General features: G+C 48.6%; 1 protein-coding gene across 2 annotated transcripts in view; it reads left to right on the top strand.

The window, feature by feature from the left end:
• The window catches only part of Dlgap3 (DLG associated protein 3), a 74,121-nt gene that overhangs the window by 1,037 nt on the left and 52,293 nt on the right, over positions 1-20,791 (top strand). The window contains exon 1 of one of the 2 annotated variants that reach the window (XM_008829234.1): positions 3,169-3,656. The exons of the other annotated variant lie outside the window; for it this stretch is intronic. The gene's annotated coding sequence lies outside the window, so the exon portion shown is untranslated. Of the gene's footprint in view, positions 1-3,168; positions 3,657-20,791 lie in introns of those variants that run through there. 2 annotated transcript variants of the gene reach the window in all.

The following is a 20,791-nucleotide window of genomic DNA, read 5'->3' as shown; positions in this document are numbered from 1 at the left end:
GGGGAGGGGCTGGGCCTCGGCGGCCGCCCCCACCCTCTTTGGGCCTCCAGGCCCGCGGGCCTGACCCCTGGGAGAGGCAGGGGACCATGCGCCCTGCAGACCCGCTGTCCTGGCCCGGGCCGAGGGAGGCCGGCCAGCCCCCACCCAGCCCCGGCCGGGCTGGAAGCTTGGGTCTGGGAGAGAGTAGTCGGCTGGCTGTGGGGCGGGGGAGTCGTGGTGCTGGGGCGATCCGGAGAGAAGTTTCCTCTGCAGGTGTGTGAGTGCGTGTCACTGTGTGTCTGGGATGAGTGTGTCACCGTGTGGGTCTGTGGCTGAGTGTGTGTGCATTCAGTGAGTGTGTGCCATGAGCGTGCAGGGTGTTACTGTACATGAATCTGTCGACATGTGTGCGCTGTCACTGTGTAGCTGTGTATGTGTCGGTGAGTGTGTATGAATGGGTGCATTAGTGACTGGGTATCTGTGTGGGAATATATCCAAGCAGGGTTCACCCGCACCTGGGCTTTGCCCCACCCCCATTCGGGTGGGCTATGGGATGGGGAGACTGTACTTTTCAGAGGTCAGATCACCTCCTCCCTCCAGAGGCACCTTATCCTGGACTTAAGACCAGCACTTGGGAGCACTGTGTACCTTCACCTGCCTCCCGGGGCAACACTGGTTGGGTCTTTCTGGCGTTCTGGGTCTCTGCTGGTGGTGAGCCCGGAGTGAGCTGAAGGCTGTATACCTTGTGGGGGGTGGGGGAGCTCTTCTTGGTGGGGCCTGGGAGCTCGTGTCATTTCAGTAGTTTCATCAAAAACCCTCCACTGAGGAGGCCAGGAGGAGGCATCTGCCTTGGTAGTCATTGGAGCAGGTGGCTTTCTCTCAGAGTTCCAAGTCCCAAATCTCCAAGTTCTGGGTCATTGGTTTAGCTCACTGGTTCCAGTTGGGTCTGTGCTAAGCACCTGAAGTGGTAATACAACAATGCCCCTATATCAGTCCAGAGTTTTTGAAAATGCTCCTCTTCTCCAACAGTCTTGGAAGGAGGCAGGACAGTTATCAGGTTAAGATCTTTGAAAATTATAACATTCAACTATTCTTTTTTTTTTTTAACCCGAAAAACCAGCCATTCCACTTGACTCAATTTAATGTGATGCCAATTTACAGATGAGAATGTTGAGGCTTAGGAGGTGAATTGCATTTCTCACAACCACTGTTAGACAATGGTATAGAAAACTTGCTATGATCGCCCAGTGACCCAAGGAACCCAGCTAGTCCGAGGTTAGAGAATGGTCCTCCCTGGTGTGCTCTCTCTGACACTGGCTCATTACCCTCCACTTCTGTCCACTTTTCCCTGCAGGATCTACCTCTGTACCCAGCTGCCAGAGCCTAAAAGAGAGAGATGAGGGAGAAGAGTGGAGGAAGGGGAGGGAGAGCTTCGTGAGTTGGCAGTGAATCAGGGTCTAAAAAGAGAGCTGGGAGAGCTAGGGTGGCAGGTGTTTCTAAAAGGAACATGAACATAGGATGAACAGCCTCAAATATGGCCCCTGCAGCCCCCCACTGCCCCACTGATCTGGCAGGCAGTGCCCACTGCATTTTGTGCCAGGGGCTCACATCCAAGGAATGAGCTTGTATGAAACCATAGCCAGAGGAAGAAACTTACAGTTGACTTGGTCCAACCTCTTAATTACAAGGTGGGGACTCTGAAGCCCAGAGAAGGGAGGACAGCCTGCTCAAGGTCACACAATGAACTTGTGGATTCCTAGACTAGCCTTCTCCCAGGAACTTACCAAACCTCCATGTTCTGTTCCTGAACTCCCCACTCTCATCAGAGGTGAGTGTAGATTTTGGGAGAAGAAATAAAGACTCAATATATAAGGCTGTAAATCTTTCAACCTGAGACTGCCGTCTTAAGAGAGGAAGGTACAGATATTTCTGGGGATGGGGATGCCTGGCAGACCCACCACAGAGGTAGGCCATGGCCTTGTCAATTCTAATTCATGAGGGGTTGGCGTTGCTGTAGGCCCAGCTCCACACTTCTTTCAGCGCCTGCTTTCAGCAGTTGCCTGGCATCTAGCATCTCTTCCAGTTGATACTGGATCTTCAGCTGGCTGGGCTCCTTTTTTTTTTTTTTCATCCTACCCAGTTTCGGATGCATTTTGCCTCTAACTGAGCTGACAGTTTCTTACCTTGTTGGGCTTCTGATTAGTAGAGAAACTTCTGAGTCTTTTCTGTTTTAGGAAGGGTATATGACCACTTGAACCCTTTCTGATTAATCTTCCAGGCATTTAGGGCAAATGACAAACATAGTTGTCCTCATTTTACAGGTGAGAAGACTGCAGTTCAATGAGGGGCTTCCTATTTGGTTGGCTTTTAGGTTGCTGAAGTGAGGGGAGGGAAGCTTTTATTGAGATGAGCTTCCAAAGAAGACTTTTCCAGTGTCTTCCTATTCCCATGGTCAGGAAATCTTCCCAGACTCTGATTTCAGTCCCACTGGGGGGAGTCTAAGCTTTGTTTCCCAGTAGGGGGTTGGAAGAACAGCTGTGTACCCTCCACTCTGCAAGCATCTTGTCTCAATCCCCTCTTTATCCACACCCCCCTTCAGTCTGAAGGCTGCTGGCTCAGCGGGCCTCCTGCCGTCTGGGGAGTCTGGGTTTGAGCTGGGGTGAGGCGGTGGCACCATCGTTATGGCAACAAGCTGCCAGCTCATTGTTGCTAATAACTTGTCAGGCCCCTGGGCTTAGTGCAGCATCTTTCCTCACTAGCCCTTCTTCCCATGTTACAGACAGAAAAAGTGAGGCTGTGAAGGAGAGGCCTGGGAAGAAGGGAGTCTGAGAAGGGTGGGTGGCCTTTTTCCTGAGGGCCTGGCTGGAAGGCCAAGGGAGGGGAGAGGGAGATTGCATAGAGGATGAGTAATACATATTGTTGCATAGGTTTATGTTTGATTGCTTGGGTTGTTAACATGTGAATACACCCAGAACATGCTTGTATAAATTTGTACATGCTAACTGACATGTTCATGTGCTTATATACAACAGCCCTTAGGCAAGTGTGTGCCAAGCATCAGAACATGCTTGCATATGAACACTGTCTCTCCCATATGCACATAAGGCACCCAAGAAATCTGGGTTGTGGGGGTGTCCAGGTATGTGGGTGGGGATCTGATCTTTTTCTGATGCAGCATCAAAGTATCTTGTTAACAAAGGGACAGAATGGTCCCAGGGTTCTTTCTTCTTCCTTCCCCAGTCCAGAGCTCAGAATGGGAGTGGGCTGAGGATGGTGAGGGGGACCCAAGCCTTCAGCTTTCCAAGGCTTTTGCCTCTGTGCCCTTTGAGCTCAGGTAGCCCCTGCCCCCCCTCACTCTCTGTTCTTTGCATCCTCTTCTCTTCCTGTGTGTAAATATTAAAGAGCTGAGCCTGCAGGGCTGATGTAGACATGGGGAGAGAATGAAATGAAAAAGGATTCCCTCACCCCCATCCCAACACCCCCGCCCCGAAGTCCCCCGCTTCTGCTTCTCCCTTCTCTCCTCTCCCCTCCCCTCACTCAGTCTTCCACATGTCTCTCCTCCCCCCAGTCCAGATGGGAGCTGGCTCATTCAGAAAGGGGGTTCAGAACAGGGTGTGGGGCGCTACCTCTCTCTGCCTCCCTTCAGCACATCTGCCTACGGGGCTGAGAGCCCCTACGTGAGTATCTCTTTTATTTCTGGGGTGGTGGTTAAGAAGGAAAGTGTTTCTTAGAACCAGCTGTGAGTGGCGGTGAGAGGCTCAGGGCTGAAAGGAGGTGGGTGGGGTCCTATCTCTAGGCTTTCTTAGGGAAGCTCCAGGTCTGGATTTCTTTTCTCTTCTGGGACATGCAAGTGAGGGATGTCAGGTGCGCCCGTGGATGGGAATGAGAGTGGGAGACGTAGGGAGAGAGGGGTTTTGGTGTATTGGCAGGAAAGCCTGCTCTTTCTTGGCTTTTTGGGTTTCTAGCAATCCGTCCAGCGTCGCTAGGATCTGTCCTGAGTGCTGAATGGGACTCGCCGAAGCTTTGCGCCTCTGGAGCTGTCCCGGGTTCTGAACAGGATTTGGGTTGATTGATGCCAGAGCCCCTGAACAGTGCTGAGGGTTCACTACAAAAATTCTCCCAGATGACCCACTTTCCCAGGGCAGAGTCCCTGGATAGAAACAGAAATTCTGGGGTCTTTCTTATGAAGTTAGGCCTCACAGTTGTTACTATCTGGTACAAGGACTTCCTTTTTCCTATTTGAGTTCCCTTTCCTCTTTCCCAAACCATGGTAACTGTTAGTGTGGTGTTAGGAAGAGGCAATGAAATTGTGACTGTGAGCTTTCTTCCCCTGGGGTTACTTTAGTGCAACAAGCTTGGAGACAGTGTCATAAGCCTTTCTCCTCCTGGGCTCCATGAGTCCAGGCCAAAGGTATCCCTCTGTTTAGAGAGTTTCAGCCATGCAGGTGAGGCCTAGGCAGAGAGAGCTCAGGACTTCAGGGTGATTGACTGAGTACTCAGCACCCACCTGCTGACCATATTTTAAATTTTAGAACAGGAACCCTAAAATATTCTGCAAGCCTGTCTTGTACTAGGCCCATCCCCTTCCCTAGCTCAGAGCAGCATTTGGGAGAGACTTTTGTTGGGGAGGAAGATTTCTAAGCAAAGGATTCAAGGAGTGGGTGGGGTTGTTCAGTGCCATGGAGAAGAGAAGGAGGAGGCTACTGGAGACAGGGCAGTGGGGAAAAAGGGAGATCTGGGGGAGTCAAAGAATACTCAAATGGAAGGAAGAACTGGGTTTCAGTGCTTAGCTCCTCTGGATAGCTTTTCCCCACTGACATGTGGTCAGGGTCATGTACATTATCTGGATCTTCTACTTTGCTTTTGTAACTGTGAAGGGAATAGAGCAAAGAGTTATTTCTCCAGGTCCGTTCTCTTGTCATCCCAGGGGGATGAGAGCCAAATGTCAGGACATGCAGATGAGACTGTGGGGGAACAACAGGCAGGAGGGGTTGATGGCAGCTCACCTCCCATCCCCAAGAGCACAATCAAATATTCAAATGGGATCCTTCTGAGGGGGAGGGGCCAGGAAGGGTTTCCAGATGATGCCATTGGGTGTGGCAGGGAGTTCAAGACAGAGAGATATCCAGAGGCCTCAGGCTGAACCAGTTTCTCCCTCTCAAGATATGACTTCTGGTTAACAAGGAGCCCTTCACCCATTATGTTTTTGATGTAATTCATCGAGATGATTCCTCCTTCTTGAGCTGCTTGAGAGGAGCTGAGTTTTCATATGCTTGTGGGTGCTGGGAGGTGGTGGGTGTGGGTGTGGGTGCCTGTTTGGGGAGGGGAGGTGTTTGTGCTCTACTCGGCTCCCTTGGTTACATAACAGCTTTGATAAGACTTTACTTTGGAACTGCTGCTACTGCCTGAAGCAGTCACCCTTCCACCCCCTCATGGAGTGCTAGGGTTCACTCCCTTCTCCCTGGCCCCTTGGAGAGTCCTTCTATTCATGATCTGGTCTTCTAGCAGCTGCTTCCCTGCCAGGATGTGTCTGCAGCTTGCCTCTCGGTCCGTGACTGGCTCCTGTTTTTAAATACTTGCTTCTTTTATTATGCTGAACCCAGGTCACCTCCTTTGTATCTGTGAGCCCCATGATCTACCCTTTATCGGGTCCCTCAGGCTGTAGTGGGAAACTGGGCACCAGGAAGCTACTCCTAGGGAAGAAGAGGCTTTATGACCCAAACTAGTTCACTTACTATTCTTCCTCTGCTTCAGTATCTCTTTTGGAGTTTGGGAGTGGTGCGACATACCCAGAAATACTGAGAGGAAGAACCCTTCATTTCCCTTTTCACAACTAAGCAGTTGTATATGGGGGTCTGCCTCATGGATGGGAAAAGATGTACCAACTTTATTGTTATCACCACCCAAATTGTCTGAGAAAATCCTGGTTTCTCCAGGCATGGGACAAGGGGATTTCAGAGCCCTTCTTTAAAATGCCTTTCCAAATGTGGTTGACATGGGATGTACCCAAGAGTGAGGTGTATCCTATTGACAACAGAAAAACTTTGCAGATGGAGATGTGGGAGACTTACACACTGCAAATGTAATCTTGTGATGTTGCTTCAAAATAGGTTGGACTTCTGCTTTTGTGGATAGGGTAGATGCCAGTGGTGGAGCTGGATATCCTGGAGTGAGTCTGTGACTATGTATGTATATAGAAAGCACGCCTCTCAAATCCTCATGTCCTGGGAAGCCAACTAGTTCCCATTACCATTCATATGAGGAGGGTTTGCAGAGGGAAATCTGAAGACAGCTGCAGGAGAGATCCAGTCCTAATGTTGTCCAGATGCTGTGATGTTTGGGGTGTATGTGGAAAATGACTGTGAGGAGAAACAGCAACACTACTACAGAGGTTTAAGAATTAAGAACTGGCTAGGCTTAATGGAAGAAAGGGGCAGGGGATATTAAGGATGTTCCTCACATGTATGGAGCGTGGGCCAGTACATGTATATGTGCATATTACTTATCCATGCTATTATATGCACATATCAACATGTTAGTATATACGTGTGAACAAATCTACAGGAGTATGTAGGCCAATGTGCCCATAAATGTTAGTATTACGTGTGAACGTGAACAGAGTATGCAGAGGTAGCTAGGCAAACATTAATGGAGCTGATGGCAACTTGTAGTCCTACATCCCTGTATTTCGCTCACCCAGTTCTTGTTGTTCTGAGATAGGATCTCACTCTGTAGCTCAGGATGGCCCAAAAATCATTTAGTAGTACATGCTGGCCTTAAATTCATGGTAGTCCTTCTGCTTCCTGAGTGTTGGGATTACAGGTGTGAGCCACCATGCTTGGTTCACCCTAGGTTTGACATTAGCTTACAAGCAGTTCCTTCCCCATCACTTGTGCCTCACCTAGGGCATGCACTCATTCAGCTGATATTTATTTTATGCCAGTAATGGTCCACAGAGTGTACTAGATACTTGAGATGATCCTCAGCCTCAGGTAACTTAGGGTCTAAAGAGGGCAAAGGGCCTGGACCAAGTAAGAGAGTAATGAAGAAAGCAGAAGCATGTGAGCACTCACCTGAACTTGAGGGATTTGGTAAGAATCCAAAGAGGGGGTGGGAGAGTGGGGAGAGGAGGGATTGAGATGAAATTTAAAAGGGGGGCCAAGGGGCTGGAGAGATGGCTTAGCGGTTAAGAGCACTGACTGCTCTTGCAGAGGACCCGTTCAGTTCCCAACTCCCACATGACAGCTAACAGTCATCTGTAACTCCAGTTCCAGGGTATCTGATACCCTCTTCTGACCTCCATGGGCATTTCAGGACACAGGTGTTTTTATATGCATGCAGGCCTATACACTCATACACATAAAATAAAAATAATAAACAAAATATTAAAAAATAAATAAAAGGGGACCAAATGTTCACCATGTGAGTAATTAAGGGAAAAGGTACTGCAGGGCAAGAAATGTCCCAACTGGCTTGGTGAAATGGCTCAGTGGGTAAAGACACTTGCTGCCAAGTCTGATGACCCGAGTTTGATCCTCAGGACCCACATAGTGGAAGGAAGGAATGGACATCCTCAAGTTGTCCTCTTACCTCCACAAGAATGTCATGGCACCCTTGAGTGCATGTGCACATGCAAGTGCACACATACATACACATTATATATGATATATTATATAGAGAGCAAGAGAGAAAGAGAAAGAGAGAGAGAGAGAGAGAGAGAGATGGCCAACTGGTCTCCATCCTCACCATCTTTCCACCTTGCTGGCCACTTCCATGGATTCTCTCTCCAAAGGCAAAAGGATCTGAAGCAAGATGAGGTCATGTTTTTCTTTCCTTCTCCTTTCCTTTTTTCTCCCTCTCTTCCTCTGTCCCTCCCTCCCTCTCCCTCTCTCACTTCCCTCTCTTCTGAGACAGGGCCTCAAACCAAGCTGGCCTTAAACTCACTATGTAGCTGAGAATGACCTTGAACTCTCGATCTTCCTGTCTCCACCTCCTGAATGCTGCAATTCCAGGCATGTACCGCCACACTTGGTTTAATGCAGTGCTGGGGATTGAGCCCAGGGTTTTGTGAATACTAAGCAAACACTCTATCAATTGAACTACATCTACAGCTTTGGTCATACTTTCTGTCTCACTCAGAATGACATCCAGAGTGCCTAGTAGGGCCTGAGTGACATGAGTATTGTGCATACAATTGTTACCCATTGCCTCCCTGGTCCCGCATGGCTTCCTTTCTGTCCCACAAAGAAGCTGGTGCAGTCCCACCTGAGGCTTGTTTGCATTTTCCCTCAGCCTGAGATGCTCTTTTAGACATTTATACCACTCCCTCACTCTTCAAATTCTTGGCTTAAAAGGCCCTTTTCAGCAGAAGCCTCCCTCCCCAACAGTCTAACTTAAATAGCCTCTGTCACTCTACCCCCTCACCCCAGGTTATATATATATTTACATTTTTTTCACTCACCACCACCATTACCTCACATGTTGGTTTCCCATCCCACTTTTATCACTAGACCATAAACTTCATGAGAGTGGGAGCTTCATCCCTTTTGCTTATTGGGGTATCTGCTGTTTGGGGAAGAGTATCAGTCTTGAAGTAGAGCGCTTCCATTTGTAACAAATTGTAGATGGATCACACTAGATGCTGATGAGGTGACTGGATGGAAGAGTACTGCAGGTTTCCCAGTCAGGATGCTGTTGTGATAGCGTTGGTGAGAAATTAGGATGAGGGTAGCCTGATGTAGAACATCAGTCATGGAAGTGGAGGAAAGGAGACAGAGTATACATGTATGTACAAACATACACACACACACACACACACACACACACACACACACACGGACGTATTTCAGCTAGTCATACCTATTGCCTTAGTAGGGGAAGTCAAAAGGGGAAAGTAAAGGCGCGCGCGTGTGTGTGTGTGTATGTGTGTGTGTGTGTTGTGTGTATGTCACAAGTAATATCCCATGAGAAGCTGGACACCCTCCCGCTAACCCTGGCTACCTACCATTCCCCCTTCCTTTTGGATCTTGTCACTACCTACCCACACACGCCCACCTCTGCCAGCCAGGCTGCAGAGGGCTTGCTAAGCAGGGTCTCTGATTCTGTTGCTTCAATGACGCACAGCTCCTGCCTTAGAGAACAGGGTAGGGAGCAAGCAGGGTCCTGAACAATGGCATGGACTTTAGCAAGTCAGAGCCAGAGACAGTCACAGAGAGACAGAGAGGACTGTGGAAGTTCAGAGCTGGAGGGCTCAGGCGTAGTCCAGACTTCCTGAAGCCAGGTGTAGCAGGGTGTGTGTGTGTGTGTGTGTGCGTGTGTGTGTGTGTGTGTGTCTGTGTCTGTGTCTGTGTCTGTGTGTCTGTGTCCATGTCCCCATCCCCATCCCACCCCCATCACTTAATCGCTCTCTCTCGGTTGGGTGGGTGCCTTACCAAAGATGGGTTTGAGAGTTGTTGGTCCCTGGGGCTGTAATGTGAAGTCAGGTTCAGGTTTTCACGATGGTCTGGGGTTTGACAGTAGGTGAGAAATTTCTCTTTGCATCTTGACCTATCATTTTCCTCTCTCCCAAGAGAGCAAGGGGAATTGAGCTTATATTGTAGAAAGGGGAAGGAAGATCAGATCTCAGGCAGGACCATTGGGCTGCTAGCAAGATGGGACTAAGCACAGTCTGGGATCCAAGCTGGTGAGAAGGGAGGAGTGGCGTGAAGATGGGAGGGGGCTTCTCAGGGTTCCTCTGCTAGTGTACCCAGCCCCTCTCTTGCCACTCCCTGACCTCTGGGGGAAGGGGGACTGTCAAAGCTTCCTCTTTGAGTGTTCCTTCCCCAGACCTCTGCACCTAAGGCAGAGAGACCAGTGGTAGAAACCCTCCCAAGTTCTAGGATGGAGGGGGTTCCCCTGCCTCTGTCCTACCTTTTTTGGGGTAGGGGCTGGGCGCTGCTGCAGCCTCTCCCCTCCCACCTGGGCTGTGAGCTTGGGGGTTGGGCCGAAACAGCCGCCAGAGCCGCCCACCTGCCCGCGGTGTCATGGCAACGACTCTGCCCACGTGGACGAAGAGGAAAGGGAGGAGAAGAGAGGAGAGACATCACCACCAACGTGAAGATGGGAGGGGGCTTCTCAGGGTTCCTGTGCTAGTGTACCCACTCCTCCAGCTTGTCCAGGGTCCTAACTACTTTCTCCCAGAACCCTCAGGGCAGGGTGTGGCTCTGTTCCAGTCCTGGCCTTTGAATGTGCTTGTCCTTGAGTGTCCGGACTAATAATGACCTTGGCCTCTCGGTGGGTCTTGGCTGAACGTTCTGGGGGACGTGGGGTTTTAGCACGTGCCGCTTCTCCATCACTCCTCATCCGGCAAGTCGGGGGATTGTGCCTGGGGCTGAGGGGATGAGAGCCCGACCTACTTCTCCATTTTCTCACTATTTTTCAAAAGGAAAATGACCCACTTTTCAGCCAATCAGACTGGGCCTGTTTCCAGGCTGATTCCCTGAGCCCCCCTGCCCAGGCCTCTGCCCCATCCTCAGCCTCTTAGCCACGTGCTGCACCCACTTCATAGAGGAAGCAGGTGCACTTGTGTGGAGGGGTCCTTACCTGCCATCTGTGCCAGGCTCAGAGAAGACTTGCTCTGATTGGGGTAGAGGTGGGCTCAAAGCTGGGCTAAGAGCAGTCAGCCACTTTGGGCAGATGCTCTTGACTGCCTCAGGCCTCAGTCCTTTGCTGTCCTGTCTCCTAGCCCCTGACACTCCCGGAATGCACCTGGCAAGAAGGATTCTGTGGATGGTGGGAAGATTGTACCCTCACCCACTTTCTTTTAGTGGGTGGTGGTGGGCTTGGCTTCTCAAGCTGTTCCATTTCCATGCAGGAAGTGAGAATTGGGTTCATCTGTCTGTCTGCTTGCATGCCTGGCAGAGTTCCTCCCAGAGACCCCTTAAGAAAGGTTCCTCCTGGGCTTTTTTTCTCAAGGCCCCTCCCCCTCCCTGGAATATTGGTTTGGGCCTCAGAACCCCCTCCCTCCCTCAGCTATATTGGCCTGGGCTGGCTTGGGGGGGTGATTAGGGATTTAATTATTTAGTTTCTCCAGCTCAGTAGATTAATTCCATCCATCACAGGCAGGCCGAGTGTTCTTCCCCTCTGTGGGCTGCCTGGCTAACCCCAGAGGAGAGGAGCATCATTGCTCACCTGGGCCTAGCATTGGATCTGGGAACAATGGATAAAGTTCTTGTTGGGGGAGGACTTGGTGTCTGACATTGAGCAGATGTGGGTGTCTGTTAGCTATGAAATGAACATGTAGAGCTGTCATATGGAGACAAGCGTGTGGACATATGTGTCAGGCTTGCATCTGTATAGCTTCTATCCACCCAGACGTTGGTGTCATTTGGATGAAAATGCACACGTGGATGAACCCCTGTAGCAACAAGATGTGTCTTTGTACATTAAGTGGCACTGACTATATGTGAGGGGGAAGTGCTGTGGAAGATGCGTGTGGATGACTGCATGCTTGTCAGTTGCCTCTGGACAAACATGGGGTAGAAAGTGAGTGGGAAGTTTGAGATATTTGTATGGCCATGTGTGAGGGAGCAGTAATGGGGGCCGGGCTTTCCTGAGGCTGAGTGCTGAGACAGACCTACGGAGGGTCTATCTGCTGACCTCATCAGAGCAGTCGGGTCAGAGAGACATGATTCTAACATATGCTCTGTTCATCCTGAGTTTGGTCTCCTAGTGGTTGTCAACCTCAGCCCTATGTTCTGCCATCTGTGCCACCTGAAGCATTTTTTCTACATTTTAAGTCTCAGTTTTCTCATGTGTAAAGTGGGACAAATGTGTAAAATACGGATGAACTACCTACCATAGGACAGTTGTGATGGCTGTGGGAAAGTGCACTTCTGTAATGTTTATTAACACAGCTCCTTTGAGGTGACACCATTTAAAGAACTGAGCTTAGCCTGTGTGATGCTGGTGCACTCCTGTAATCCCAGTGCTTCAGGAGGCTGAGGCAGAAAGATCATAAATTAATGAGTTTGAGGTTAGTCAGAGCTGTAGAGTGAGTTCCAGGCCAGCTTGAGCTATGTATAGTCAGACTTTGTCCCCAAAAAACAAACACAGGCAGAGGCTAGAGAGATGGATCAGTAGTTATTAGTACTTGCTGCTCTTAAAGAGGACCAGGGTTGGGTCCCTAGCACATGGTGGCTAATAACTGCCTGTAGCTGCAGTTACAAGGGGATCTGAAGCTCTCTTTTGGCTTCTGCAGGTACTGTATGCACATGGTGCAGATACAGACAAGCAGGCACGCACACACATGCACACACACACACACACACACACACACACCTAAATAAAAATAAATTTAAAAAATTTAAAAAGGAACTGGGTATGATAGTGTACTCCTGTAATGCTAGCACTGAGGTCAGCCTGGTTTACATAACTAGCTCCAGGTCAGGTAGGACTACATAGTGAAACCCTGTCTCAAAATAAAATAAATAAACAAATAAATAATAAATAAATAGCTGGAGATGTAGCTCAGTTGGTAGTGTGCTTGCCTAGCATGCACAAAACCCTGAGTTCCATATCTAGCACCACATAAAACTGGGCATATGTTAATAGTCTCAGTATTTGAGAAGTAGGTGCAGGAGGATCAGAAGTTTAAAGTAATACTCAGCTATGTAGTGAGTTCAAGGCCAGTCTAGGCTACAAACTTTAGAATTCTGAGTTGGCAGGCACCCAGGGTTTTCTGTTCAGTGCTCGACACTGACCTTTGCTTACTTGCCTCCCTGGGCAGGACACTTCAGCTTTGCAGCAAAGCCGCATCACCCTGGACCAACTCTGCCTGCTGTGGAATTCTGGCCCTGCTGCAGGGAGTCATTCTCACCTTCTTCCTGTGCATCAGCTATGGATTACTACTTTCTGATGGCTTAGTCAGTGACACTAAACTTATTGGGCATCTACTGCATACTTTGCTTGTCAATATAGAGATGGATCACATGATCCTGGCCTCTAAGGAGCTCAAATCGCAAGCGCACATTTATACTATGGAATAGGACCAAGCTGGGTGTGATGATGCATGCCTTTGATCCCAGCACAAAAGGAGGTATAGTACCAAAGAGGAGACAGTACTTGTTATGTCCTGGGCTTAATGCAGAGGCCACTCTTAATAAACACTTTGTGAAAAAGAGTATATAGGGTTGAAGGTATAGGTTAGTTAATAGAATTCTTGCCCAGTATGTACAAAGCCCTGGGTTGGATCCCCAGCATTGCATAAGCTGGGTGTGATGACACACACCTGTAATCCCATAACTTTGGAGGAACAGGATGATAAGGAGTTCCCAGTCATCCTCAGCTACGAAGTGAGTTTGAGGCCATCCTGGGCCTACATGTGACCCTGTCTCAAAGACAACAGCAACAAAATAGACACATTAGCGAGGTGCAGCTGACAGGGCAGGTCTGCTCTATGGATGGATATTACAGTCTGTGCTGTTTCTTCTCATACGTTGTCCCACTTTGTACCTAGCTCTTGCCATTATTCTGTTCTCGCCTCCCAAGTCCAGAGATCCAGAGGGCAGCAGGGGCTTAATATCTCCGCAGCTGGGACAGGGTCGGCAGAGTTCAGGCAGAGCTGAGGGGTAAGGCGATTCCATCACATGAGCCCAGGAGTCAGCCAACAAATGGGCCTTCCAGGCCCTTCAAGGGGTCCATCCCTATGGTTGACTCTCTTGTGGAACAGAAGACAGTTATACAGAGTGCTTGCAAGATGGCATGCTAACCCTGAAGACAGTCACAAGTTGTGGACTCCATGGCAGAGACACATGACCAGTTGTCTGGACTAGAGATAGGAAGAGCCATGGACTTGACCTGGTTCAGCAGTACATACCCATTGGACCCCTGTCACGAACTTGAGCTCCTACATGTTGTTCTCTGGTGGCTCTGGCAGACTCAAGTCTGGTGCCCTGGCAGCACTCTGGAGCTCAGGGCACAATGGAAGAAGGTACCAAGGTGCTCATGTTAGAAGTCAACATGGTTGTGCCAGAGCCTTGGATTCATGAGTCGGTTATTCATTGCACAACCTAAATAGGCAGATACCATCACACAGATGAGAAAAATGAGGCTCAGGCAGAGAAAACAAGCTATTTATGGTCAGCTACAGTAGCTCAGGTGTAGGTAGATGACTGTCTTTCCAGTTCCCAGCTTTAAGGTTGCTGGGCTTCCTCTTCTAGCTTTCTGGAATGGGAAGAGAGACTGTAATCTCTGACTACAGAGGTCTTTGGGGGCTTGGGGGTGGGTCTGTGAACCAAAGGTCTCTAGTTCCCTCAGGTGTGCTATCTTGTTGGCCGCTAGGGCTGTTCTGCTGTCTTCTGATTGCTCAGGATGTAGGAGGCCTTCAAAAGGATTCCAGGCAAACAACTTCCTCCTGAGCACCCAGAATAAAGGAGTTTCTACAGTACCAATTTCTGATTCATCAGGCATGGCTACAGCCTCTTCCCAAGTCTGTCTAAGAAATCCTCTCTCAGAGGCTCTGTGTCCAGTTCTCATGCATTTAAACGGTTCCTCCCTTTATAGCTGGCCCTCAGCACTAGAGTGGACATCTTGCTTGCATTGCTTTAAACCTTGTGACATTGCAAATGAGGAAGAGACTATTCTTGCCTCCGTTTGAAAATTGGGGAAATGATCTTGAGAGGGAGGAAGGTAATTCCTTAAGGCTCATGTTTAGTAAGTGATAGACCTGGGCTATAAACCCAAATAGTTTAGCTTAAGACCCAGAACTGACAGTCTCTGTCACCAGACACCTCTGGCTGAGTTCTTCCTCTCAGCGGGAGTTGTTTCCCCAAATAGGGCTCTTGGAGACCCTATGGGGGGTGTGGGGAGACATGACTCAGAATAGATTTGGCTGATAGAGATGGAGGAGATCACTAAGATTGAACCGGAAGTAGTTGACCATGAGTGGGTGAGGTCAGTTTGTTATTACAGTTGTGTATCAAAGGGCTTTTGGCAATACTGGAGGAGGAAGAAGAGCAAACTCTTGGCTCCATGGCCCTATCTGGAGAAGGGGTCCAAGAAGCTTGAGTGAAAGGACTTACTCAGGGCTGGTTGTGGACCTTGAGCCTTGTTCTTATAGTTCAGCCCGTGAGAGCCTCCTCACAAGCTTGTCTGTCTGCTGCATTGGGAAGGTCACCCTTTTCTTCTGCACCACCCCGCTGCTGTCCCTGTGTAAAAGATCACATCTGGGTGATACAGGTGAACATGACGAGCAGGCCTGTGTTTGGAGGCAGGAGTTCAACTACTGATCCTCCTGAGCTCTGCAAAGCCTCTGGAGGGAAAGATGTGGCAGTCTTTTCTGTGGGCTTCTGTGCACAGGAGAGCAGATGAGGGCAGCAGGGAAGACATTCATTCATGCTTGTTAGTGCCAGCCATACTTCTAGACAGCCTGAGTCTGCAGGGAGTGAGACAAACTCAAGTCAAGCCCTGCCCTTCTGGAGCTTGTGCGCCATCAGCGGAAGGCATACTGTAAAACTGTAATGGATGAAGAAAGTAATTTCAAAGAGCAATATGTGCTGAGAGGTCAGAGAAACAGGGTAAGGTAGAATGAACCCAAGGGGATGAGGTTTGACTTTAGTTAGCATGGGTGGTCAGGGAAGGCCTGTCTGAACTGAGCCCCAAAAGATGAGACAGAGGAAGCCATGGGAATATCTGGGGCAGAGTGTTCCAGGAGCGAGAACAAGTGCAAAGCCCCCCTGAGGTGGGATTTTCAAAGAGATTATAGGTAGTGTGAGTTATTCACAGGCTGAGTGAGCACTGTCCGATGGGTCAGGAGATGCATTTAGACTCATCTCAGCTGAAATGTCTTGAGTGTTTTGGAGCAGTAAACCCATTTTTGTAGCCTTCCTGCCCAGGAAGAGTTGATTAAATAAAGTAATGAAGGTAAGGGGATAAGCCTGCCAGCTTCCCTCCTTCATTCCATCCCTCCTCTATTTTCTGCAGCAAGGAAGGTAGGGGGTGCATTTTCCTTGGAGTCTTAAGGACTTGAGTTGGTCCACGGGGCTGGGTAATGGGATTGAGGGAGGCTAGGGACCACACCACCTTGCCCAGCAGCAGTGATGCTGCCAAAGGTATCTGAGCAAAATGAAGGTCAAATTGGTCAAGGCCACTCAAATGGAAGTGGATGCAAGAAGAGGTGATGGACTGGGAAGAATCCGTGAGCAAAGATAATCATGGAATATGAGCTGTTCGCTAGAGGCTCTGTGTTATGGTTCAGTGACTCCCCACTTCCCAAGGGATATGCACTCCCAGAACATGACTTCCTGTTAGGTTCAGGGGTTGTAGAGAGCTAAACAGGGAAACAGACACAGTCCTAGCTATATTGGCTTGGTTAACACAGGGAAAGAGGATGGTTAGGCAAAGCTTGAAGCTAGAGGTCCCAAAGGCATAGATGACTTACCAACACAGGCACAGAGAAACTCAGGCTCCCAGCAACAAAATGAAGCCCAGGCCTCACTTGCTGGAAATTCTGTTATATTGAAACTATAGGGAGAGAATCTCGTGGGCTTCATGGGAAGGGACTAGATAGGGCTGACCCCCTGTGAGAGAGCAGTGACACCCACCTGCCACTAGCTGGGCCATTGGATCCCAATAGCTTCCTGAAGAGGCTGTGAATCAGCTAATATTTGATTTTTGAAATCTCCATCTTTGCCCAAGGCAACACTTGTGTGAGCCCCTGAGACACGGTGCTTCATGGAGCACATCTGGCTCCCTGGGTCTCCAGGTGTGAATCATCTTAAGAACGCTGTCTTTTCAGCAGTAGTAGTACCGTTGGTCTTAGGTGTTTATCTCAGAGAGATTAGGTGTCCTGCTCAAGGTCACACTGTAAGCCAGTGAGACAAGAAAGACAAAGCTACACATAATGGTAGCTGCCTGTGTGGAATATTTGCCATGTTAGCTATGGAGTTGAGTTTATCTGCTTTACTCTATTAACCACATCTTAGTACTCTTTGTGATGGCTCTAATATTCCCATTTTACAGATGAGAAAATGGGGTAAGAGTGGTGAATCACCAGCCCCTGTACAAGTCAGTGCGTAGAAAGGAATTGGAACCTAGGTAGTCTGATGGCAGAACCGTGCCAATGCCTGCTTTGATCCAGGGAATTTGTGAGTCGCTTCGGTCTCAAGAAAGGAAAATGAACCGATTTGGCTGGGCAGGGCCTTGGGGGAGAGGATGAAGCACTCTGAGTCCTCCTTCTGCAGCCCTTTTCCTTCCCCATTTTCTTCCTTTTTTTTTTTTCTGGAAGGTAATTGCTTGGGGCAGTGACAGCCTCCTGGCGAATTACACAGCTGGTTTCCCAGTGAGATTTGTAACAACAACCCCGCCAGCCTGGCAGCCCCCAGCAAGTTCCGGTTTAAGAAACTAATTGCTGGATTGTGTAGTTGGTGCTAAATTGGGTAATTTCTTGGTGACGGCATCTGTACCACTTCTTCCATTCCCAGATAGACTCAAGCTGTATCACAGAAGAATGTGTCACACACGGCACCCTCCCAGACTTCTTTGCTTCCCACTTCCCAGCCAGCCATAGGTAATTGCAGAAGCAATTGCCTCCCTGACCCAGAGGTTCACCATCTGGGCAGCTGTCTATATTGGGGGCTACAAGAAAGGTGACTTGGTACAGTTAAAGGGGAAAATGGGGCTAGGGTTGCAGCTCAGTTGGTAGAGTACTTGGCTAGCATGTACAAAGTCCTGGATTTGATCTTCCAGCACTGCATAAACCTGGCATCATGACACATGCCTGTAACCTCAGCATTCAGGAGGTAGAGGCAAGAGGATCATAAATTCAAGGTCATCCTTCGCTACATAGTGAGCTTGAGGCCAGCTTGGGCCACACAGAACCCTGTCTCAGAGAGAGGTGGGACACAGGATATCAGCATGCAGAGTTGTCAGAGGACTTCAGGGGGCTCCTTTATTCTGTACTTATTTGACCTTGAACTTGGCATAAACTCACACATTAACCCACAGGGGGAAATACCAAATGAGGCTCTCATTAGCTCTGCAGTATGTGTGAGGTCTTTTTATTTGTTTGGTTGCTTCGGAATGGCATTTCATAAGTTTGCCTTCTCTGGCTAACAGCATGGGCAGTGGAGAAGCTGTAAGGCTTTGGATTCAGCAAGTGTGGGCTTTTGACTCCTGTCTTTGCCACCAGCTCTCACTGTGATCTTGGATATGTCCAAACCTCAGTTTCCTTTTCTTTGAATAGGAGTGTGTGTAGGAATAACCTCACATCCTGGAGTAGTTTTAGGAATCAAATCAAATGTCAGAAGTGAAAAGACTGTGTTCTTTGCAGGCACATATTCACTCAACAAATACCACAGGCCTAGCATTCTTCTAGGGGGTAGAGGAAATACAGTGAAGAAGATGATTGGAATTCCTACATGAAGCCTACATTCTAATGGGAGAGACAGAAAATCACAGAACTACACAGATTTAAAACGGTAACTGTGTAAGAGCAAGGTACATGGTGCCTTGAGAGCAAACAGCAGGGGGATCTGACCTAGTCAGGGAGGCCAGAGAAAGCTTCCTGAGGAAGCAACAACTGGGTTGAGATCTGAAGGGCAGGCAGGAGTTAGCAAGGCAGAGGTGGGCAGGAAAAGCTTTCTGGATGGGGAGTAGGCCTCATGATGTTGAAGGATCATGGGACTGAAAAAAGGCTGACTTGACCGAAGCAAAGAGAGCAATGTGGAGCATGTGGGGAGAGAATGCTGGAAAAGCGAGAAGGACCAGACACTACTGGCTGGGTTGGCCAGGTTAAGATGCTTTAACCCAAAGATGCTGGTGAAGAGTTGGAAGCAGAGAAGTGACATGCTCACATTTCCATCTCTGAATGATCATTTGGGTTGAAGCAGGGTAAGAACCGAAGCAGGGAGATCAGTTAGGAGACTTTTGCAGATGTCCCAGCAGAAGGTGATGCTCAGAGGTGTAGCTGGATTCGTTAGCACTGCTTTCTGCTGCAAATGCAGAAAATCTGGCCAACAGTGGTTTAAAATAGTTTGTTCCTTATCATGTATAGGCCTGGAGACAGGCAATGGCTTTTGTTGGTTACATGGCTTGATGGTTCAGAACTAACATCTCTGTGATTCTCCAGGTCTTTCTTTCATGGGGAGCTGGATACCCTGTTGAATACCCTAGCTCTGGCTGTCATGGTTTTATTCCAGGCAGAAAGTAGGAGAACGATGGCACTAGCAAGCTCCACCCCTTTTGTCACAAAGGCAAAATGTTTCCCAGGAGCCCTCATCATATTTTTATATGTAAATCATTAGCCACAATGGAATGGTGTGGCCTGATCACAGGGAAGGCTGGATTATGGAGACAGGGTTTGGGAATCGGTCTTAGCTAGTCAGCCAACAGTGATTGGTGGATGTGGAGCTAAATAGGCACAGCTATTTTTAGGAAGCAAAAATCCAAGGGACATGGTGATGGATTGGGCGATGAGTCTCTCCTCACTTGCTTTTCCTCCCCATTGATCATGTTTGATTATGGGGTGGGGTCTGAGGTGGAGGAATGGTATCTGAAGAATAATATACAGGAGGAAGCTAACGGTTATTGAAATAGTTTCTTTAAAACTGGACTTGGTGGCACATGCATGCAATCACAGCACTCTGGAGGTAGAAGCAGGAGGATTAGAAGTTTAAGGTCATCCTCAGCTACATAGGGAGTTCAGAGTCAGCTTGAGGGGCTACATGAGACTCTGTCTCAAAAAAGAAAGAAACCCGAAAACAAGTTAGTAAAGACGTCACATCAGAGGTCGCACTGTTTAATCTTTTAGAGCTTGAATATGTATTATGGGGCTGGAGGATGGGTCAGTGATTAAGAGCACTAGCTGCTCTTGCAGAGGACCCAGGTTTGAATCTCAGCACCTACATGACAGCCAACAACCATCTATAACTCCAGTTCTAGGGGATCCGGCACCCTTTTCTGTCCTCCAAGGGTACTGCATAACACAGGTACACTTACATGCATGCAGGCAATACACTCATACATACAAAATAAAAATAACAAATAATTTTAAGTGTATTACATTTATTTATTTATTTGTGTGTGTATAGGGGGCATGCATGCCATGAAGTGCATGTGAAGGTCAGAGGACAGCTCGTGGGATTCTCTTCCTTCCTTCCACCATGTAGACTGTGAGGGGGTCAAAGTCAGATGGTTAGGTTTGGTGGCAAGTGCTTTTACCCACTCAGGCATCTCCCCAGCCCCAATCTTTTAGAGTTTTTTTAAAAAAAATTTGTTATTTTTATTTTATGTGTATGCGTGTATTGCTTGCATGTAGGTAAGTGCACCCGTGTCATGCAATGCCTGAAGAGGACAGAAGAGACTATCAGATCCCCTGGAACTGGAGTTATGGATAGTTGTTAGCTGGGATTCGAACCGGGGTCTTCTGCAAGAACTGTCAGTGTTCTTAACCATTGCACTATCTCTCCAGCCCCTCTTTTAGAGTTTTAAAGTAGTTTTATATGTATTGTATCATTTGATGGTCAGTAAAGTCCTAGATGATACGTGAGCAGGTGCCATTAGGCTTAGAAGAGTTATACCATTTGTCTAACATCATATACCTTCTGGTCTGGGGCTATGTTTTATCCCTAGTCAGTGCTTCCCTGTAGGACATGGGTTCCTAGGAGTCTGTCTGGAGAGGTGCAGTTTTAGAAGCTCAACTCTGAAACTAGAGCTAGAGGGAACATGGGCTAGCAATACTGAGAATGAAGTTTGGTAAGAGCTTGATGACAAACCAGGCTGGGTTATATGCTTATAATCACAGCACTTGGGAGGTGGATGCAGGAGGATCAGGAGT

Source organism: Nannospalax galili, unplaced genomic scaffold (genome assembly GCF_000622305.1).
Source record: "Nannospalax galili isolate Female #2095 unplaced genomic scaffold, S.galili_v1.0 scaffold473, whole genome shotgun sequence".
Classification (NCBI taxonomy): domain Eukaryota; kingdom Metazoa; phylum Chordata; class Mammalia; order Rodentia; family Spalacidae; genus Nannospalax; species Nannospalax galili.
The sequence above is the reverse complement of the archived record's forward strand: the minus strand, read 5'-3'. Positions and strand labels throughout refer to the sequence as shown.